We start from the raw sequence: 22,700 nt of genomic DNA, 5'->3' as shown, positions 1-22,700 counted from the left end.
TCGTATGCGATCTGCAAAGGCATCAAAATCCTCATGAGGCTTCTGCCTAAGGGTTGATAATTGATCTCTGTAATATGCGGTACCTCTGGTATCGGAATAACGCTTAGTCAATCCGCGGGCCAATACTTCAAATTCGTGCGTGTCACGCAATTCGTCCACCGTTTCTATAAACATTCGGGCTTCCCCTATCAACTTCAGTCTGGCTACATTGACCAGTAGATTATCCGGCCAGGCACACGTGCGACCCACATCACGAATATTTTGTAAAAACATAGCCACATTTTCGTGGGACTTCCCAGAAAACGTGGGGATGAAATCACCAGCAGGAAAATTGCTTACAGTCGCCATGTTAGCAGAAATTGTGGCGTTTGTATTAAAGACAGAATTAGTGTTAGTTGCGTCTGTTTGAGCATTTGTTACTGGGGTGCAGCTAGCCACAGGTATGGAAGTTCGCGCACTAGCTTCCAGCGTCTGTTTCAAGACGCGGTTTCGCTCAAGTAGCTCCTGATTTTGTGCGAATAACTGGCGCATTTGTGCATTTATGGCCTCGAGCGGGTCTTGCGAGACAGGTGCCTCTACGAGGGTATCCCGTTCCGTCGCTCGTGTTCCCATCGGCACGTTTACAATTTTATGGGACGCTAGTGACCAGAAAAAAGTAATGATTGTTACAAAAAAAGGACGGCCACAAAGATTCTCAATCCAGCGGCGGAAGATCGTCGAAGCTATTGCTGAAAGCATCGCGGCGACTTACATGGCGATGGAGGCGGTGCGACGCAGTGGTGGCGGCGACGGCGACGGCGTGGTGCAGTGGCTGCGGCGGGCGGTGGTCGGCGGGCGGCAGCGGGCGGCTGCGGTGGCGTCCGGACCCTCGGGCGGCGGCAAATGTGTTGGCGGCGGACGGCGCTGGCTCGGCCGGTCGGCGATGGCGGCAGCCCCTGGCGCGTCGGTGACAGCGGCGGGCGGCGGTGGGCGGCGCGGCGGCGGCGTCGGCTGGCGCGGCGGCGGATGACGGCGGCCCGGCCGGCCGCGCAGCGCAGCGCAGGCCCCTCGAACTCAGGCAGCGGGCAGGGCGGCGGCGTCCGGCTCACGTGGCTGACCAGCGTGGGCTGCCTCGCTGCAGCGCGCGCCCTGTGCGTGTTCAGTGGAGCAGCCACGGCCCACGTGCAGCAAACGTGGCTGCCGGTTGGCGCATTCCATGCGCGAAGTGTACGGCGTTTTGCCGGGAAAAATTTAGTGTAGCGACAAAGTCACTACGGGAACGCAATCCCACTTCTGACACCAGTTGTACAGGATGGCGGGTATGGGCAGGCGGTGGGCGTTGTGGAATAATAGGGTAATTTTTAGAGAAAGGCCATTTATTGGCTAAAGCATGATGCAAAGGGGCTACATAGGCCTAGGGAGGTGAGGGTGAGCCAGAGCTTACAATTTGGCGAACATTGTTCGCGAAGCTACCGAAAGTGGTTGTCTGCCAAAACTAAGTCCACAGTGCCGCAGCACCGGGAGAAGCGGGAGATGTTCAATGCTACAGGGCGCGCATCCGACTCGCGGGTGAGCAAGAATACAAGAGAGCGGGCCCGGCGACGGGCGGCCGGGTATATTCGACGCACCACGCGGCTTCCTCCGCCCTGATTGGTCAGAACCGAGCAAACCGTGCGGGCGGCATGGAACTTTCCAGAGCGTTGCCTGCTAAGCGACGCCTGGGGCGGCGTTACCTCGTAAGCACACGAGAGAGGCGCGTGATCAAGGTGCCCTTTCTCGGTGCTGACTTCCTGTTACTAGACCGTGGGACGAAAGAATTTACAGGCAGCTAACACTGCCGGCCGTGGCTTGGCCGTAATGGAAAAATGAAGTTACCGTTTGGGTGCTCATATAATAAAGTAAAATCCCTTATTGTCTGGCTCATCCTTTACAGAAGACTTGAACCAAGGACCTCTCGCTCCGCAGGTACTCACGCTAACCACAGGACCTTGATGTTGTCTATCTTGCGCGTGGACTACTCAGTTTGTATAGTTTACTAATTTTTTTCACGGTTCCACACAACTTCTTCCTGTTTTCTCAATTGATCTGTGTTCAGTTTCTCAAGGCCTATCCACTGTGCCAACTTATAACTAAATCTGAGGGGGGTGCGATGGGGAGGTTCCCTTGTAAGCGGTATCTCATAGAACAGAACGTCACAACCAGCGCTAGGAGCCGGGCGGCGCACAAGTAATTGAGTGTAGTCGGCCAGAACGTGCGTTGTGTACACCACCCTGAAATCTGTCTGTCGGTCGATAAGGTGTGTGTGTGTGTGTGTGTGTGGAGAAAAACGTTTAAAGAACTGTGGCTCAGGTTCAAAAGAAATGTTGAGCATGCATTTGATCGGCATGTAGGTAGTAGAACATTTGATGATCGGGCAGGTTAGTCCCGCATGGCCGAGTAATCGAGCACAAAATGCGAGCTGTGCTGAGCACAGCCTACCCGGACATCCTGCCCGCACTATTTACAGTGGCCGAGCGTAGGGGCCGTGGCCGAGTCCTGGACAATGTTTACCTCCAAAAATGTTATACGCGTCTTTATCCCTGCGCGACTACCTCTAGCACAGGCTTCTCATCCGTGGTGTGTTTGTAATCACGGAGTGAGGAAGTGCAGTAACAAGTAATGCTGAAGCCAATGCGTAAACGTAGAAGAAATGGGAGAGTCTACAACAGATATTTATTCCTTACTTCGCTTTTTAAACTAAAACAGAAAGTCTACAGGATATGTGTCGTGCGTAAACTGATCGACGATACTGTTTTTCTAGTCGAGAACAACTCATTTAAACAAATACAGTTGTAAGAAATCCCACACTGACACATCTTTAGAAAAACAACAGCGAAGTTTGTTGCAATGTGTGCTAAAGAGATGACACCTTTCAGACGTTAGAGAGGTTTCTGATGAAGGTTTCAAACAAATGGACAAAGAATTAATTCATATGAGTGCACTTTATCGAGAAGTCAGCGTTTCAGACGTTATGTCAAATATTTCTGCTGTAAGTAGACAAGTCAAAGAAGAGGCTTCTTGCAGTCCGAAACCGAATAAGGCCTTCTGCTATTAAGTAAGTTATTAATAAGAAATTGTCTACGACAGTTGATATTCGGACTGGTTCGTATAAAAGGTGCATTACTCGACACAGAATATTACATAAACACAGATTGGTCTCTTTTGAATAACTTTTTATTTATAACCGAATTCTCGGACGTTAAGCTGGCGGACGTTAATACTACGAAAGACGTGCAAGAGAGGATGACTGATACGAAAATTTCGCCAGACATATTGCATAGTTTTGTTTTTGTCTCCGACCAGGGTTCCAATACAATAACAGCTTTGGAAAGTCACGAAAGCCTCCTCTGTGGTGCTCATTGTACAACAGCACTCAGCCACATTTGCGATGTTAAGTGATATGAAGAAAAGTGCCTTCTGTTCGTGCTTGGAGCCAAAGTTCCGCACATGCTGGAACAGTTTGTGCACTATGCTAGAGTCCGTGCACACACTGTGTAATGAATTTGCTGCTTTAGTGAAGGATAAGAATGAAGCCCCTCGTGAACGATGGACCTTGCCGTCGGTGGGGAGGCTTGCGTGCCTCAGCGATACAGATGGCCGTACCGTAGGTGCAACCACAACGGAGGGGTATCTGTTGAGAGGCCAGACAAACATGTGGTTCCTGAAGAGGGGCAGCAGCCTTTTCAATAGTTCCAGGGGCAACAGTTTGGATGATTCACTGATAGGGCCTTGTAACACTAACCAAAACGGCCTTGCTGTGTTGGTATTGTGTACGGCTGAAAGCAAGGGGAAACTACAGCCGTAATTTTTCCCGAGGACATGCAGCTGTACTGTATGGTTAAATGATGATGGCGTCCTCTAGGGTAAAATATTCCGGAGGTAAAATATTCCCCCATTCGGATCTCCGGGCGGGGACTACTCAAGAGGACGTCGTTATCAGGAGAAAGAAAACTGGCATTCTACCAATCGGAGCGTGGAATGTCAGATCCCTTACTAGGGCAGGTAGGTTAGAAAATTTAAAAAGGGAAATGGAGAGGTTAAAGTTAGATATAGTGGGAATTAGTGATGTTCGGTAGCAGGAGGAACAAGACTTTTGGTCAGGTGAATACAGGGTTATAAATACAAAATCAAATAGGGGTAATGAAGGAGTAGGTTTAATAATGAATAAAAAAATAGGAGTGCGAGTAAGCTACTACAAACAGCATAGTGAATGCATTATTGTGCCCAAGATACACGAAGCCCACGCCTACTACAGTAGTACAAGTTTATAAGCCAACTAGCTCTGCAGATGATGAAGAACTTGATGGTTGACTCGAATTCGACAGTAGGAAACATAGTAAGTGAATATGGATTGGGGGTAAGAAATGAAAGAGTAAGCCGCCTGGTAGAATTTTGCACAGAGCATAACTTAATCATCGCTAACACTTGGTTCACGAATCATAAAAGAAGATTGTATACATGGAAGAAGCCTGGAGATACTAGATTATGTAATGGTAAGACAGAGATTTAGGAACCAGGTTTTAAATTGTAAGACATTTCCAGGGGCAGATGTGGATTCTGACCACAATCCATTGGTTATGAACTGTAGATTAAAACTGAAGAAACTGCAACAAGGTGGGAATTTAAGGAGATGGGACCCGGATAAACAGTTTCAGGAAGAGCATAAGGGAACAATTGACAGGAATGGGGGAAGGAAATTCAGTAGAAGAAGAATGGGTAGATTTGAGGGATGAAGTAGTGAAGGCAGCAGAGGATCAAGTAGGTAAAAAGACGAGGGCTAGTAGAAATCCTTGCGTAACAGAAGAAATATTGAATTGAATTGATAAAAGGAAGTGCAAAATGGCTAAGCAGGAATGGCTAGAGGACAAATGTAAGGATGTAGAGGCTTATCTTGCTAGGGCTAAGATAAGAACTACCTACAGGAAAATAAAGGACACCTTTGGAGAAAAGAGAACCACTTGTATGAATATCAAGAGCTCAGATGGAAATCCAGTTCTAATCGAAGAAGGGAAAGCAGAAAGGTGGAAGGAGTATATAGAGGGCCTATACAAAGGCGATGTACTTGAGGACAATATTATGGAAATGGAAGAGGATGTAGACGAAGCTGAAATGGGAGATATGATACTGCGTGAAGAGTTCGACAGAGCACTGAAAGACCTGAGCCGAAACAAGGCCCCGATAGTCGACAACATTCCATTAGAACTACTGACAGCCTTGGGAGAGCCAGTCCTGACAAAACTCTACCATCTGGTGAGCAAGATCTATGAGACAGGCGAAGTACCCTCAGACTTCAAGAAGAATATAATAATTCAATCCCAAAGGAAGCAGGTGTTGACAGATGTGAAAACTGCCCAATTATCAGTTTAATCGGTCACAGCTGCAAAATACTAACACGAATTATTTACAGACGAATGGAAAACATGCTAGATGCCGACCTCGGGAAAGACAGTTTGAATTTCGTAGAAATATTGGAATACGTGAAGCAATACTGACTTTCCTTAATCTTTCTTCTAAGATAAATCGTAAAGGCAAACCTACGTTTCTAGCATTTGTAGACTTAGAGAAAGCGTTTGACAATGTTGACTGGAATACTCTCTTTCAAATGCTGAAGGTGGCAGGGGTAAAATATAGGGGGCGAAAGGCTATTTACAATTTGTACAGAAACCAGATGGCATTTATAAGAGTCGAGGTGCATGAAAGGGAAGCAGTGGTTGGGAAGGGAGTGAGACAGGGTTGTAGCCTCTCCCCGATGCTATTCAATCTGTATATTGAGCATGCAGTAAAGGAAACAAAAGAAAAGTTCGGAGTAGGTATTAAAATCCATGGAGAATAAATAAAAACTTTGAGGTTCACTGATGACATTATAATTCTGTCGGAGACAGCAAAGGACTTGGAAGAGCAGTTGAACGGAATGGACACTGTCTTGAAAGGAGGGTATAAGATGAACATCAACAAAAGCAAAACAAGGATGATGGAATGTAGTCGAATGAAATCGGGTGATGCTGAGAGAATTAGTTTATGAAATGAGATGCTTAAAGTAGTAAATGAGTTTTGCTATTGGGGGAGCAAAATGATGATCGAAGTAGAGAGGACATAAAATGTAGACTCGCCATGGGAAGGAAAGGATTTCTGAAGAAGAAAAATTTATTAACATCAGGTATAGATTTAAGTGTCAGGAAGTCTTTTCTCAAAGTACTTGTATGGAGTTTAGCCATGTATGGAAGTGAAACATGGACGATAAATAGTTTGGCCAAGATGAGAACAGAAGCTTTCGAAATGTGGTGCTATAGAAGATTGCTTAAGATTATATGGGTAGATCACATAACTAATGAAGAGGTAGTGAATAAAATTGGGGAGAAGAGGAGTTTGTGGCACAAGTTGACAAGAGGAAGGGAACGGTTGGTAGGACATGCTCTGATACATCAAGGGATCACAATTTTAGCATTTGAGGGCAGCGTGGAGGGTAAAAGTCGTAGAGGGATTCCAAGAGATGAATACACTAAGCAGATTCAGAAGGATGCAGATTGCAGAAGGTACTGGGGGATGAAGAAGCTTGCACAGGATAGAGTAGCATGGAGAGCTGCATCAAACCAGTCTCAGGACTGAAGACCACAACAACAACAACGAGAATAAACTTGCAGGAGGTACATATGAATTAGAAGGCAAAAAGTGACCTACAATCCAGTTAGTTCTTCTTTGCTTTTACAAACTGCAGAAAATCTGCAGCGTCAAAGAAGTGATTGTGAGGTAGCTGAATTACTGCAGTTAAAAGTTCTGTTTTATCACGATACGACGAAAACATAGATTCGTAATTAACTGGTGCAGTTGATTATTTGTCGTACATGTATTTCTTAAGAAGAGGAACAAGGGATTAAAAATAAGGTACTGACTTTTCACGTCCAACCGTAAAATTGCTACATTCGTTTTGCTGTATTGCCGTTGCCTCACTATGTTTGACACAAATAAAAAATACGAACTTCTTGGCACTGTGTGACGAATGTGTGGAAGCAGTTCGGGTGCAACATGCAACAATAAACGTAGTCATTTTGTGTAGTTGGTGCATAGTCTCTCGTAGCGAAACGAAGAACAGGGCGCAAGTTAAAGTACAGGTACTCCCAGAGTCACAGAGTCGGGCAGCAGTAGCCGTTCGCGAAACAGGCAGCGAATTTTATATCATCATCTGTGTGTTTTAATAGTTTACTTTCTTGTGTTTCTGGGTGTTTATCTAATATCTAATAGGCACAGTTCTCGTGTTTTCGTTTGCGTCGGAAAGCAAATCGATTTTGTGATATTTTACACGTTCCTAATCGGGGGCGAAGTATTTAGTTTCACCTGAGTGCATCGGTAGTTATGTTTTTGAATCTCTGCGTGTTAATCTAATTTATTAGAGTTCCTGCGTTTTCGTCAGGGTCTACAGTAGAGTTGCGCAGCACGTGCCGATAGTCCGTTTATCTGCGTACTTAAATTTTCCACAGTCTTTAGTATGGACAGGGACTACGATTGTTCTGTGCGGATGCGAGCCGATTTGGCGACACTTAGCTCTGTGACGGCTCTTCGGTTACACAGCTTGAGGCTGCAGTGGATGGGCACCACTGTTGCGGGCCGGCCGTGGGGATCCGACGGACGTCCAGCCGAGCCCTCCGATCGGTCCTCCCCGGTGGGCAGCCCAGTTACTGCTCGCACTGAGGTCGAGTGGGAGGTCGCCCCGGGCTAGCAGGCCTCGCGTAAGGCCTGCCCGGTCTGTCTGACAAACAGCTTCCACCTGCTGTCTGTCGCTGAGCCACATGCTGTCGCCTGTCCTGTTTCAGAGGAAACCTCTCGGCCTGCAAGATCCGGTGGGATCGTTATGGGGCCCCTCAGGGACATGGCTGCCATGAAGGGAAAGAAAACCCATGTGCACTCAGTGTGAAAACCGGGTGGAGTCATTCCAGATGTGGAACGGGTCTTCCTGGATGTACAGGGTGCAGCCAACTGCAGGTGGCGGCTCACATCGGTACCGATGATGTGTGTCACTTTGGATCAGAAGAGATTCTCTCTTGTTTCGGCTAACAAAAATAGTAAAGGCTGCCAGTCTTGCTTGCAAGATGAAAGCAGAGCTGACCATCTGCAGCATAGTCGATAGGACAGATTGCAGACATCTCGTACAGAGCCGAGTGAAGGGTCTCAGTCAGAGGCTCAGACGGTTCTGCGACGGTTCATCGACTTGCGCCAAAGGGTGGTTGGGTTTCGGGTTCCGCTGAATAGGTCAGGTGTCCACTATACACAGGAGGCGGCTACACGGGTAGCAGGGTCTGTGTGGCGTGGACTGGGCGGTTCTTTAGGTTAGAAAAATCAGGAAAACACAAGAAGTGCTTCAGTCACAAAGGGTGCAGGCTGAACACAGGAAGAAGGTAGATACAGTAACCATCAGTATAACAATTGTAAATTATCGTAGCTGTGTTGGGAAAGTACCAGAGCTCCAAGTGCTAATAGAAAGCACTGATGCTCAAATCGTTATAGGCACTGAAAGCTGGCTGAAGCCGGAGGTAAGCTAAGAACCTAACGGTGATCCGAAAGGATAGGCTAAACACGGTTGGCGGTGGCGTGTTTGTTACTGTTAGAAGTAGTTTATCTTGTCTCGAAATTGAAGTAGATACTTCCTCTGAGTTAGTATGGTCAGAGGTCATTGTTGGCAACCGGAATAAAATAATAATTGGATCCTTTTGCCGACCTCCCAGTTCAGATGATACAGTTGCTGAAAGGTTCAAAGAAAACCTGAATTTGATTTCAAACACGTACCCGAATCATACGATAATAGTTGGTGGTGACTTTAATTTAACCTCATATGTTGGCGAAAATACATGTTTAATTCCGGAGGTACGCATAAAACATCATCCGAAAGTGTGCTAAACGCATTTTCTGATCATTATCTCGAGCAGTTAGTTCATGAGCCCACGCGAATAGTAAACGGTTGTGAAAACACACTTGACATTTTAGCAACAAATCATCCTGAGTTAATAGCGAGCATCACGGATTAGTGAACACGTGGTTGTCGTAGCGAGACTGAATATTGTAACCCCCAAATCCTTCAGAAATAAAGAAAAATATACCTATTCAGAAAAGCAGATAAAAATTCACTTGCCACCTTTATGAGGGACAATCTCCACTCCTTCCAAATTAATGATGTAAGTGTAGACCAGATGTGGCTTAAATTCAAAGAAATAGTATCGGCAGCAATTGAGAGATTTATACCAATTAAATTAACAAACGACGGAGCTGATCCTCCTTGGTACACTAAACGGGTCAGAACATTGTTGCAGAAGCAACGAAACAAACATGCCAAATTTAAACACATGCAAAATCCCCAAGACTGGTGATCTTTTACAAAAGCTCGAAATTTAGCGCGGACTTCAATGCCTATAACGAAACTTTGTCTCGAAACCTGGCAGAAAATCCAAAGGGATTCTGGTCGTATGTGAAATATGTTAGCAGCAAGAAACAATCAATGCCTTCTCTGCGTGATAGCAATGAAGATACCATCGAAGACAGTGCTGCGAAAGCAGAGTTACTAAACACAGCCTTCCGAAATGCCTTCACAAAAGAAGATGAAGTAAATATTCCAGAATTCGAATCAGGAACAGCTGCCAACGTGAGTAACGTAGAAGTAAATATCCTCGGAGTAGTGAAGGAACTTAAATCACTTAATAAAAGCAAGTATTCTGGTCCAGACTGTATATCAATTAGGTTCCTTTCAGAGACTGCTGATGCATTAGCTTCATACCTGACAATCATATACAACCGTTCGCTCGACGTAAGATCCGTACCCAAAGACTGGAAAGTTGCACAGGTCACGCCAATATTCAAGAAAGGTAGTGGGAGTAACACATTAGATCACAGGCCCATATCGTTAACGTCGATATGCAGCACGATTTTGGAACATATATTGTGTTCAAACACTATGAATTACCTCTGAGAAAACAGTGTATTGACACACACTCAAGATGGATTTAGAAAACACCGTTCTTGTGAAACACAGCGAAACACATGCGAATAGCACGAAGTGTTGAGTGCTACTGACAAGGGATTTCAGATCGATTCCGTATTTCTGGATTTCCAGAAGGCTTTTGACACTGTACCACACTAGCGGCTTACAGTGAAATTGCCTGCTTATGGAATATCGTCTCAGTTATGTGACTGCATTGGTGACTTGGTGTCAGAGAGGTCACAGTACATACTAACTGACGGAAAGTCATCGAGTAAAACAGAAGTGATGGCGTTCCCCTAGGTAGTGTTATAAGCCCTTTGCTATTCCTTATCTATATAAACGATTTTTGAGACAATCTGAGCAGCCGTCTTCGGTTGTTGCAGGTGACGCTGTCGTTTATCGACTAATAAAGTCATCATAATATCAAAACAAACTGCAAAATGATTTAGAAAATATATCTGAATGCTGCGAAAATTGGCAGTTGACCCTAAATAACGCAGAGTGTGAGGTCATCCACGTGAGGGCTGAAAGGAATCGATTAGTTTGATTACACGGTACATCAGTCAAATATAAAGGCCGTAAATTCAACTAAATACCTAAGAATTACAACTACAAACAACTGAAATTGGAAGGAGCACATAGAAAATGTTGTGGGGAAGGCTAACAAAAGACTGCGTTTTATTGGCAGGACACTTTGAAAATTTAACAGATCTACTAAGGAGACTGCCTACACTACGCTTGTCCGTCCTCTTTTAGAATAGTGCTGCTTGCATCACTCGTATAAAATGTTCGTTAGTAACGGAGAACGCCTCTTACAGTGAAACAAACACATATCAGCCGCGTTTGACATGCGAAATTATGCCGTCACTAACTCTATAAATAGGACATCTGTCTGTCAGATGTATACATGGGGATTCAGTACCTCACAAATACGTGTCTCTAACTTTACAATGACCGTAGTTATGAAACTGAAGACTCGATTTTATGACCAAGACGTGGCAGATGAATTGAGTACGTCGCATATGTCTTGGTTCGCCTAGAGTAAAGTGCCGAAACAGGATGGGCATCATGCACGACGTGCACTGCTAGCCACTACCACTCAACTAGAAGTTTACTCTGCAGCAGACGTTTGCTTGGCATAAATCCCACTAGGCACACTGCACAGATACGCCAATTCACTCATTATAGTAACATTAGAGCGGTAATCAGTTTATTTTAAAGTTTTACTGATAAAAAAACTATTTTGTGGAGTTCTGAGTGAGATATAGTATATTAAATTTTGGATTTTGTCATACAATAATCCATTTGAGGCGCTGAGAAACATAAAGCACATCATCGTCAATTGGAGACTAGCGTTTATTCACGCTTCTGAAATATGTTGACCCTATGGTGGGTCAGGTTTATCTGTACTGTAGGCCCACATTACACTATGTCTGAACATCCACTAAAACCTGTCTCACTGGTTTCTCTGATATTCACTTAAATTTGGCCCTCGTGGCTTTCAGCGCCTCATTTGTATTCTGGTCAAGTGACCTTCTGGTAGGTAGCAATACTTGAATTTAATAATTTCCGCAAACGGTTCTTTGTATTTGGTTGCTTATTGTGCAGGAATCGACTTTCCTGTGCAGTGTCAACATTAACTCTTTAATGAAACTGTATTAAGCGCTAACATAAAAAAAATTACCAGGAAAAGTTAGCCGCAAAGGAAGTGGGGCCTCTCAGACCACATTAGGGATCTAGAACATTTTTACGAAAAAATAAGAAAAGAACGACAACTCCTACTCACAGAAAATGGCGAAACGGAGAGTAGCGAAAGCCTAAACATTATTTCGTTCTTATCATAAACTGTACTTGATTACGTACAAAACAACAAAATTCTGCAAAAACCGTTCTTTCTTTTTTTCAGACAAGTTATGCACATTATTATTATTATTATTATTGTCAGCAACTGAAGTTGTATAGATATGTTGATAAGCATAACTGTTGTACAGCAGGCACTATTAACTTCGCGCTGGTCCCGGCGGATGTTCGAGTCATCCCTCGGGCATGGGTGTGTGTGTGTGTTTGTCCTTAGGATAATTTAGGTTAAGTAGTGTGTAAGCTTAGGGACTGATGACCTTAGCAGTTAAGTCCCGTATCGTTTCACACACACATTAATTTCGCACTCTCATATTTCTCTGAATTTCAAAATTTGTGAACTTCCAGAATGTATACCGACAAGCCGAAACTGATCAAGAGATTCCGATACTATGATATAATGAGGATACAGATATTCGAGAAGAACTTTGTGGTTATTTTAAATCGTGCATGCAAGAAAGAAGAATTAGTTGCGGCAGCACTGGATGGTGCAGTGGGAAGCGTACCCACGGCAGTTGTGTTCGACACAGGTGTAGGTGTTAACGTCCTTGACGCGCATTGTTTTAAAATTGTAATCGGCAAAACTCGTGTACGGACAATGCCACTCCAAAACTGTATAGCCTCGTGTGCTACTGGCGCCAAGGGGCAATTAGTTGGGTGACTGGAATGTGAGGGCGGAAGAGTAGCATGTACGGCCCGCGCACAGTACGGTAGCCGAAGCGCGGTGACCAGTTGTCGTCCAAAGTGGCGGGCAAGTTCATTCGTTTGTTCGGAAGGGGGTGCCGACTGTCTTTGTGCAGAGCATAATACATAGGAGTAGTTTGCAGGTCTCCAAGAAGTGGAGCACGTCAGAGCCTGTGTTCTGTATCACTGTGATAAATATAGTCCATCACTAAATAAATTGCTCCAAAATAAATCAAGTACACTGCTTCCTCCCTCCACCAGCCCAGTGCAGGCTGAGTCCTTTTCCCACCAATCCGTAGGAAGAGGTGGTGGTCGGATGACTAAGGTTAGTGGAGGTTTTCTTAGGTTGGCAGCGAAACCCCGAGTCAACTTTGTTTACTGCCAAAATTCAAACTTGGCGCCAGTTTGTAGGCGTAGGTGGCGGTCGGGTGACTGAGGCTAGTACAAGTGTCCTTTCTTTCTCGCGATTTTCTTAGCTTAGTAGAGATAACCGTGGTGTGGTGGAATTTGAACTTGCCGCCATTTTCTGGGGTCGGGAATTAGGTTATTGGAGGTAGCTGAATTGATCTTCTTCCTGCCAAAATTCAAACTTCCTGCCAAAATCAGCCATATTGAATGATGTCATGACCATCTGGCAACAATGCAGGGTGGCAAAGAATGAACTTTGTTCCAATACTGTTGTTTCCATTGCCTTCAGCATCCTCATGCCATTGGTCATTGCTGAATCTTCCGCCTTTAGGGGTAGTTCCCACCCCAATGGCAAGAGTGTAAAAGATGGCGGAAAGTGGAAGAGGTTCCGGGCAAAGTCGTTCGCTGAATGAGGGGTGACTTCTCGTGCAGGAAGTCTTTGGCCACCACTGCTGATAATTTATATGCAAAATTTAAGCGTTGCCTGGGTTCGAGCCCAAACCGAAGATGTTGTCATTACCAAGCAAAGACGTTACCCACTTCAAATTTTAACAGAATGCGAGTTATATCAAAATAGAGAGTTGCAACCGTTGTACCAGCTGCTCTGTCCTCTTTTTCAGGAGACAATGAATCAGTGCGGTTCGCCGGCCGCGGTGGTCTAGCGGTTCTGGCGCTGCAGTCCGGAATCGCGGGACTGCTACGGTCGCAGGTTCGAATCCTGTCTCGGGCATGGGTGTGTGTGATGTCCTTAGGTTAGTTAGGTTTAAGTAGTTCTAAGTTCTAGGGGCCTTATGACCTAAGATGTTGAGTCCCATAGTGCTCAGAGCCATTTGAATTTGAATCAGTGCGGTTCCTGTGTTAAGATTTTGTGCGACCGTTTACTTAGTTCCTTACAAGTTTTAAAAGCATTTTGCCAACCTTCAAAAAATATCCTTACTGCAATGTAATCGCAGTTCCGAATACAAAAAATCATCAGCTATGAATGCGACCAGCACTCGAGCCTTAACCGCTTCTTTTTCCACGAACGGGCGTCTTACCAGCTTCGAAGTAAGATCGTTGTTTTTCAATTATACTCCTTGCACTGATTCATTTATTTTATTATTTTAACACAACGATATGGAATGGCAAGTGGCTATCGTCGTCAGGGGCGGGAGTCAAAAGACAACAATCACCCGTGTCACACTCCCAGCAGCACGCGGTGATGTATCGTCAAATCTTGCGTCCAGCCGGGTAAACTTAATTATCCCTCCAAGTGGGGCTGCACCCCTATTTCGGGTGGCGACTATTTAGTGGAACTTTACGTGTGTCGATATATCTGCCTACCAGCGTTCGTAGGACTCGCAAGCATTATCCAGTCGTCTCATTCGTGGGACACCCGAGCTGTCGGGTGGATTGTGGAACAGTCTTCCCAGATAGTTGACAAAGTAAGTTCTAAATTTCGTGTGACAACTATGAGCTCCAGGTGTTGTAGGTATATCCAATAACCCATCACAGACAATACATCTCGCGCAAACACGTATTACATCGAATCTCCAGCGATGCACTTGACTACCTGCGTCTTATGTTTTGGAATGAACGTAGTGTCTGGTAAAAATAAAAAGAAAGAAAGAAAACGCGTCAGCATCCAAACGTCGTCCGACACTGTGGCCATACGAACGTCGCACAGCCCGCCCCGTGTCACGGTTTTTCGGCTGATGATACACGTATGCCGATCACGCAGCCGTCGACAGTAGCGGCGTAAACACTGCGCGCCAGGTGTGCTGTCAGGCTCCAGTCGGGTGTCTGATTTCCATGACGTTGCGCCCGTGCAGACTCATTAGTAGCGACAGATCTCCTGAGTCGTGAGCGTTCCCACGGAAGATACTTCCGGGTGAACATTACTGAAATCCGCAAAGTGTGTGCAATTGAAGCCGAGATATTTTCCACCTCTATCGCAGGTTCGAACGACGACGGAAGAAATTCGTGTACCAGAGATGACGTAATGGTGTCTTTTCGCCGTTGCCAATACCGAAGTACTGCTCGCAGATTAAGCGCCAAAGCTTTGATGAGCACTTTCGCAAGTTTGAGGCCACCGTTCCGGAACGGTAGTGTTAACGTGTCATAACTGATCTTAAATAACATCCCAGTGCTGACATATTACACAAAGGAAGCTGTGCGGCCGTACGCGATACCCTTCGGTATCGGCAGGATCTGCGCTTAATGTGGCGGCCGTGACGCGAGGTGAACGGCTGTCGACGAAGCGTTACGAAGCGGACATACTGAAACTGCCGCCGGCAACTCGCCGCCGCTGACCGGCGAAAAGAACGAGTAAATGCGATCCTCAGGTATAGCAGCGTTTCCGCCGTGCGCAACGGTCGCGGCACGTCTTCCGTGCCTCGTACAGTGTGCAGTATTCAGGAGATCGTCACGTTAACGTCACCACCTGCCGCCATCCCGTAAGTTCTGAGATGCCCGACAGCCCGTCGCACTTCGTGTGCTGGGCGGACGAGGAGTATCGGGTGGTGTGGCCAGACACGGCAGGCGAATGAGCTCTCGTGCAGCGTTGTTCCAGTGAGACAGAGTCGCATAACGTGCGTCGGCGGCTCGAGTGCTATCGAAGAGAGCGGGCACCCTAGTCGGACTAAGTTGTTAATGTGAGACGGGCCTGCTTCCCGACACTTTACCATCATCTTTGACGCAGCTCCTAACTACGAAGACTGATGGAGCCACCATTTGTCTCACAACTGACGATAAAAAATAGTGTAGTAAAATGTAACACCTACAGCCGTCGTTACGATGTCATTTGTTTTGTGGCTACCAGTTTCGGTGCTTCAGAGGACCTTCTTCAGGACTTAGCTGACTCTAACGGGGTTAACACCATCCGTATACACGATGCATCGGCGTCCGACGTGTATAACAGGTTATCTCAGACTACCTTTAACAGCAATGTCGTCTCCCCGACCGTCAACTACGAACCCCGTGAGCCGTCGGTGAGTCGGCACAGAGGTGGCAGAAAAGCTCAAAAAATCCGACCGAAATGTCACCAGTTGAGGTCCCTCTGACTCACGAAGATCTGTGACTGATGATCGGCGGTAGCGCTTGTGTTCTCGCGACACACGGTACGTCGAAGCGCGTTCCTCAGCGATGTTGCCTAGACACCTTGCCCGGATCGGCCTGACTTCCAGTCGTCGTCACGCGAGGATGCGTGCCTTGGGACGATGAACGTCTGCAGGGATCCTCAAATGAGAACTCACGATGCATTGTGCAATAATAATCAAGAGTCTTCTGCATACACTTCCTCTTATCCCGATCCTACCGTATAAGAACTCGTCGCATCCTCTGTTTAACACATCCTGACCACAAGAGAAGCACCGAGGCGTATGCTACAACCCGGCGTTGTCCCGTCGCCCACACATCCTCGACTTCCTGACGACATTCGGAGTCCGCCAACAGTGACGAACTGAGCTTTCGTGTGCCGCGGCTTCTCCACACGTGTATCTGAGGATGGGAAATGATACACAAATAAACTAGATAGTCCATACAGGCAGTGGCTATCGTTCAGCATTGACCTCTTTATCGCGTAGCCCAACAGAAACATCGAGTCGACTTGCCGAGTGAGTAGTAAAAAACTTATTGTGGTGTCACCGCCAGACACCACACTTGCCAGGTGGTAGCCTTTAAATCGGCCGAGGTCCGCTAGTATACGTCGGACCCGCGTGTCGCCACTATCAGTGATTGCAGACCGAGCGCCGCCACACGGCAGGTCTAGTCTAGAGAGACTCCCTAGCACTCGCCCCAGTTGTACAGCCGACTTTGCTAGCGATGGTTCACTGACAAATTACCCTCTCATTTGCCGAGACGATAGTTAGCATAGCCTTCAGCTACGTCATTTGCTACGACCTAGCAAGGCGCCCTTATCAATAGCTATTTATCTTGTGATGCATGTACCGTCAGACCGATGTTCACCAATTATGGATTAAAGTTAAGTATTCCAACAGATACGTACTTTTCTTGCTAGTATAACTCCTTTAACTGTTCCAGACCTCACGCCAGCCTGCGTGAGCTTAAACGCGTGCCTTTCGGCTTCACCTCCTAGTGGCTTGGCTGTCTTGTCAAGTCACAACACTTATATCCCTCGCAATTCCCACGGGCTCTGCCCCGAGTGTTGTATAAGTCATCGCTTGAATTTTGGCGCGAATACACAACGGAAGTCCCCCTCCACCAGTAAATGATCGAATTCGCCAGTAAAGAAGGACACGATCGCTTCCCAGTAATATTTCGCACGTGCTCGTCTGTTTTCCGTGCCGGATGGGCGTAAACGTTGACAATACGGATACCACGAACTGTTATCGCCAATCCTTGTTCCGAAGGTGTGTAAGCCAGGATCCCCTCTCGCACCAGTATCGCCCTTCCACTCTCACTGTCCGAATTCGGCACTGTGCAGGAGACGTAGCCGTCTACTTCCTGGAACGCGGTAGTACAGATTTGCTGCACCATCACCATATCCACGTCTGACGCATACAGAATGTCCCGGAAAAGCTGTCGTTTCACAGGCTACCTAATAGTATTAACGTTATCTGTCGCTAATTAGTATCCCTGGGCCCGAGCATCCGTCATCTTTGCACAATACTGGACAGGGGAAATCTCCAAAGCCCAACGTCTCGTTACACGTCCTGAGAAGACTGCCCCTCCGACGTCTTCCCGGGCCGTCAGTCGCGCTCAGTGGTGGAAGAGGAATGCGAGTCTCCGCCAGGGGGAGGAGCCACGCCGGTGACGTCGTCGTCCAGCTCAGCCCAGTCAGTCTCCACTACCGCGGGGGCTCTGCCGGTATGCGGCGCCCGTGCACTTTCCGCAGCACCGTCCCGCACTGCCGGAGGATCGACGGACGCCCGAGAGGACGCCTCGTCGGAACGAGACGGCATCTTTTCACTGCCCAAATGCGACGTCCGGTGTGTGCTGGTCTGTCTCAGACAGGTCCCCATCACCAGAGTTATCTGGTGTCTCAGTACGAGGAGGGGCCGAACCTCCAGAGTGGAGGCGGCGCTTCTTACGACGCTCCGGCGCGTTCGAATCCTGCAGCTCCTGTCGCACCACCGTCGACCCCTCCACTTCAGTTTCCGCGTCTTTCGCCGCGTGGTCGTCCTCGCGGTCTGTCAGCGGCAGCGTCTGGGGCCGGAGCGCAGTAGGAACCACCTCGGCAACATTGTGCCCTGAACGCCCCTCAGTCGCCTGCGGCGTTGACCCGAGCTCGGCTGACCTCCTCGCGGGGCGCAGTCGTACTGTCAGCGATAGTGAGGCGGCTCGGCGAGCGTCGGTAGTCTTCCGCTGGATAGTTGCTCGAGACTCGTCTTTGTGCGCTCAGATCGAAGATGTCCTTCCCCACCACGTCCAGAGCACGTCGGGGGTTGGCCATCGTAGATAACAATCGTTCTACAAACGCCTACATTTCATTAGGAGGGCACATGTTTTGTGAGGATGATTCGCACCTGTTGAACATTATTGAGTACAGGATACGTGCAAAAACTTGCCCAACGTTCGGCTGTATGACTAGTTATTCTGCCATATGTCTGTAACCAGTGATTCATGTACTTCGAAGGCCACTTCGAACATTCGAATACTGTGCGCGCCAGGTTCCACACTAGCCACTAAAAGAACGTTAATATGACCATCCACAGTCTCGAAACTAGAATCCGCCTTTGGTGGCTTCTCTAATCGTTGGACACGCTGTGTCGTCCACCATTTTTACATCTACAGTGCCGTACACGATTAATACATAAATTCCAATGAGTTCCGTGTAATTAATATGCACCTCATCTCTCGAGAAAAGTTCTATTTCAAATGCTTACGGTCTTGCGTATTCATTAGAGAACGTAAACTCTACCGTGATTTTTCGAAACTTACCTGCCAATTGTATTGTTCAAACAAGTAACACACACGAGTACCACTGGTGTAAACACTGCCGCTTCCTGGAGCGCTTTGCAACCGCGACGTAAACATGTCCCAGCTGCTCCGCTGCTACAGGCAGACTGTCGCTGAAAAGCTCACAGTAACTCTCTCTCTCTCTCTCTCTGCCCTAACTTCCTATTCGTAATGCATCCTACTCAGTTATACCGTCTTCTCATGCTGTTGATATTACTCTCTATTCATCTGACCAGAAATTCTTGCCTTCTATCCATTTCACTTCACTGGCGCACTCTATGTCTAGACCCAGCCTTAGCATCTAGCTTTTCAGGTTTTCTAACTTCCCAACCACGTTCAAAACTTGTGACATTCCACGTATCGACGGTTAAAACGTTATCTTTCCGTCGGTTACGTAATCTTTTTCTCCCTGTCACCTTCCCCTCGGCAGTGCCCCACCGCAGATCTGAATGGGGGAATAGTCCGGGACCTTTTACCAGTGGAGAGATCATCATGACACTTTTCAATTACAGGCCACATATCGTGTGGATACGCGTTACGTGTCCTAATGCAGTGGCTTCCACTGCCTCTGCTAATTCTTTCGCTTTTAGGGTCAATGATGAGCGGTATACGGATGCCAGTTTCTCACACTGAGCCCAAGAGAATGCCCATAAACTCTATCTGCTCCTCCACCTTCTTTGACAAGATCATTGGCTGAATGAGGGCGTCTTCTTATGCAGGAAGTCTTCGGCCGCCATTGCCGATGACTGTTGTTCAAAGTTTAAGGTGTGGATGGCTTCGAACCCGGTATCTAGTATGTTTTGATTAGAGTAGACGCTAGCCCAACACCGAGGTTCTACAGGTTAAAAAAAAGTGAGACAAATAGCGGTATCATTTGATTGAACTTAGAAGCTTAAAATTTGTACACTGCCAAGGTATCATAGACCTCGATACGTGACATAAATTTGAACTTTTTGAATCATCTAGTGATTCCTGAGAAAAAGGGTTGTTAATAGTCGGAATGGTAGACAGACAGACAGAGACGCAGATGGACAGCTAAGCGATCCTCTAAGCGTTCAGTTTTTGCAGATTGAGGCACGGGAACACAGCTATAAATGTTCATCATGTAGCTAAGCTTCTTGCAGATTAAGTTTGGGAGATAGGAGTGGAGGAAGGGAATCTAGCGGCCGTAGTATCGCACCCACTCGCAAGAGTAAAAATTAGAAGACGTGCATTATCGTACTTGTGATTGACGGGCACGTAAAATAAATGCACCTGCTCGGTTTCTTCACCCAGTCGTAAGTCGGGCTATGCACAAATTAGCTTGTCACCCTGAACTTTTTCACTTTTCAGAACGCTAACGAGGGACAAGCTGTATCCTGGTACGAAGTGGCATAGGCGTACACTTGTCATGTAACGCCATGCAGGTGATTTTCGTGTCGGCTATGACGTTACGAGAGTAAGGACTTTTTTTATTATTTATTTATTCGTCGAGTAAAGGCGTGTTGCCTGTGTTAATAGCAGGTCGTACATTATGTCACCTTATATTTTAAACATTGCAAATTCAGTATTATTACTACTACAGTTTTTCTTTTTTGAAAATTTCACGAAAGTATAAAATATTATTACATTATTCCACTCACAAACAGCGCGAGGGAAAAGCGAGCACTTAAATATTTCTATATGAACTCCAACTTCTCTCATTTTATTACGCTGCTCATTTCTTCCTACGTAGATGGGCGCCAATAAAATAGTTTCCAATTCGAAGGAGAAAGTTGGTGACGGAAATTTCATGAGAAGATTCCTACTGCCGGCCGAAGTGGCCGTGCGGTTAAAGGCGCTGCAGTCTGGAACCGCAAGACCGCTACGGTCGCAGGTTCGAATCCTGCCTCGGGCATGGATGTTTGTGATGTCCTTAGGTTAGTTAGGTTTAACTAGTTCTAAGTTCTAGGGGACTAATGACCTCAGCAGTTGAGTCCCATAGTGCTCAGAGCCATTTGAAGATTCCTACTCATCTCAGTTTTTTCCTTCAGTAAAACAACAAATTAGACCGTTTTGCACACGAGGCCAGATTCGATGTTACATTGACAGTTTCTTGGGTCCAGTCTCTGAGAAAATTCTTCCAGATTCAGATTGAAACGTCCCCTTTTGAACAATTTTTTACACGACTGTGCTTAACCTGACGCACAATATTTTTAGCGCAACGCAATCTGACTTTCAATAATCTCTACAAGAGAATAGCCCTGACTAACATTAACCTGTACTTTTCACAAATCACTTACCTCACAAAAATCTTGGTTACTCCCACTACTGCAATACAGCAAGCGCCACTACTGCCAGCTAAATAAAAGATTCAAACTATGGAAGGCACTAACTACTGATAGGGATAGTTAGCAAATGAAAGATATTAATAGAGAACAAACAATGTATTTACCTTGATATCATCATATATATATATATAGAGCAGTTCATGACAAATTTCAAAACTCCGCCATCTCTCTCCCCACATCCACCACTGCTGGCGGCTCACCTCCAACTGCGCAACGCTACGCGCTGTTCACAGCCAGCTGCCTAACACTACAATGGCGAGTATTACAACAATGCAAAGCAGCCACAGACTGTATGAAAATCACTGGCTGTGCTGTGTGCAGAGGTGGCGTTACTAATAAAAAAACCTAAACAGCCTACTTACATAGCCCCCATGCTACCCACAAAAAAATTTACAAATTTTTTTGGGCACTGGCCAATACATATTTGTTAAAATTTTTCATAATCGTAATTACAATAACAAAGAAATCAAATGCACACACTTATTGATACAATGTTGGTCAAAAGCTAAAATTTTCTCACAGTCCATAAAGATAGTCCTGATCATTCATCATAATAGTAATTACAGTTTTTTGTTTTCACAAAGTCTCATTAGTAAAAGAAATTGCACACAGAAGTAGTGGATTTCCATGCAGTCTTGAAGAAGTAGTGTTGTCCTTCCAACGGAAAGACAGTGCTGACTCGACATGCAGACAGGTAATGGTCCACAACAGAGCAAACCCACAGCGGAGTCAGTCGAAGTTTTGAAGAGTATTGGTGGGTAGGTCATCACAGAGCAGACCCACTGTAGTCCTGGTAGAGATTACGGTATTGGTGGGCCACCAGAGGTGCAGACCCACTGCAGTCCTTGTAGAAATAATGGTACTGGTGAGTCAGCAAAGACGCAGACCCACTGTAGTCCTTGTAGAGATAATGGTACTGGTGAGTCAGCAAAGACGCAGACCCACTGTAGTCCTTGTAGAGATAATGGTACTGGTGGGCCACCAGAGGTGCAGACCCACTGCAGTCCTTGTAGAGATGGCCAGCAGCCATCTGTTGTGACTGTGCAGGTGCACAATCACCATTGAAGAGTCTTGCGGATAATATAGCAAGTCCATAACCACCACTTGTGCACTCACAAAGTTTTTGGAATTGTCCTTAGAACCAGCAATGCTGTTATCCAGTCCCTTGCTGAATTATTAACACACGTGCAAACACTAACAGTCCCTACTTCTCACATATTGTCCATATACTATGACCAACAGAAATGTGTGCAGTGAAATGTAACTTACAAGTTAATAATATGATGAACTGGTGACAAGTACAATTTTATAACATAAGAACACAATAACAAAGGTACAAAACACATCATTCAAGAACATAACAATACAGATAACATTTGTAGTAATATGGGCTTTACAACATAATAGAAATAAACATATACATCATTGTTACAGGAATTATGAGATAAGTAGATACATAAAAGATCAGAAGAAATTTTGAAACATCAACTTCACACATGAGCATTAAAACAGAACAGAATAAATAATGTCTAAACATCTTTACAAAGAAAATAACATATTAG

Source organism: Schistocerca nitens, chromosome 12 (assembly GCF_023898315.1).
Source record: "Schistocerca nitens isolate TAMUIC-IGC-003100 chromosome 12, iqSchNite1.1, whole genome shotgun sequence".
Lineage (NCBI taxonomy): Eukaryota > Metazoa > Arthropoda > Insecta > Orthoptera > Acrididae > Schistocerca > Schistocerca nitens.
The sequence above is the reverse complement of the archived record's forward strand: the minus strand, read 5'-3'. Positions refer to the sequence as shown.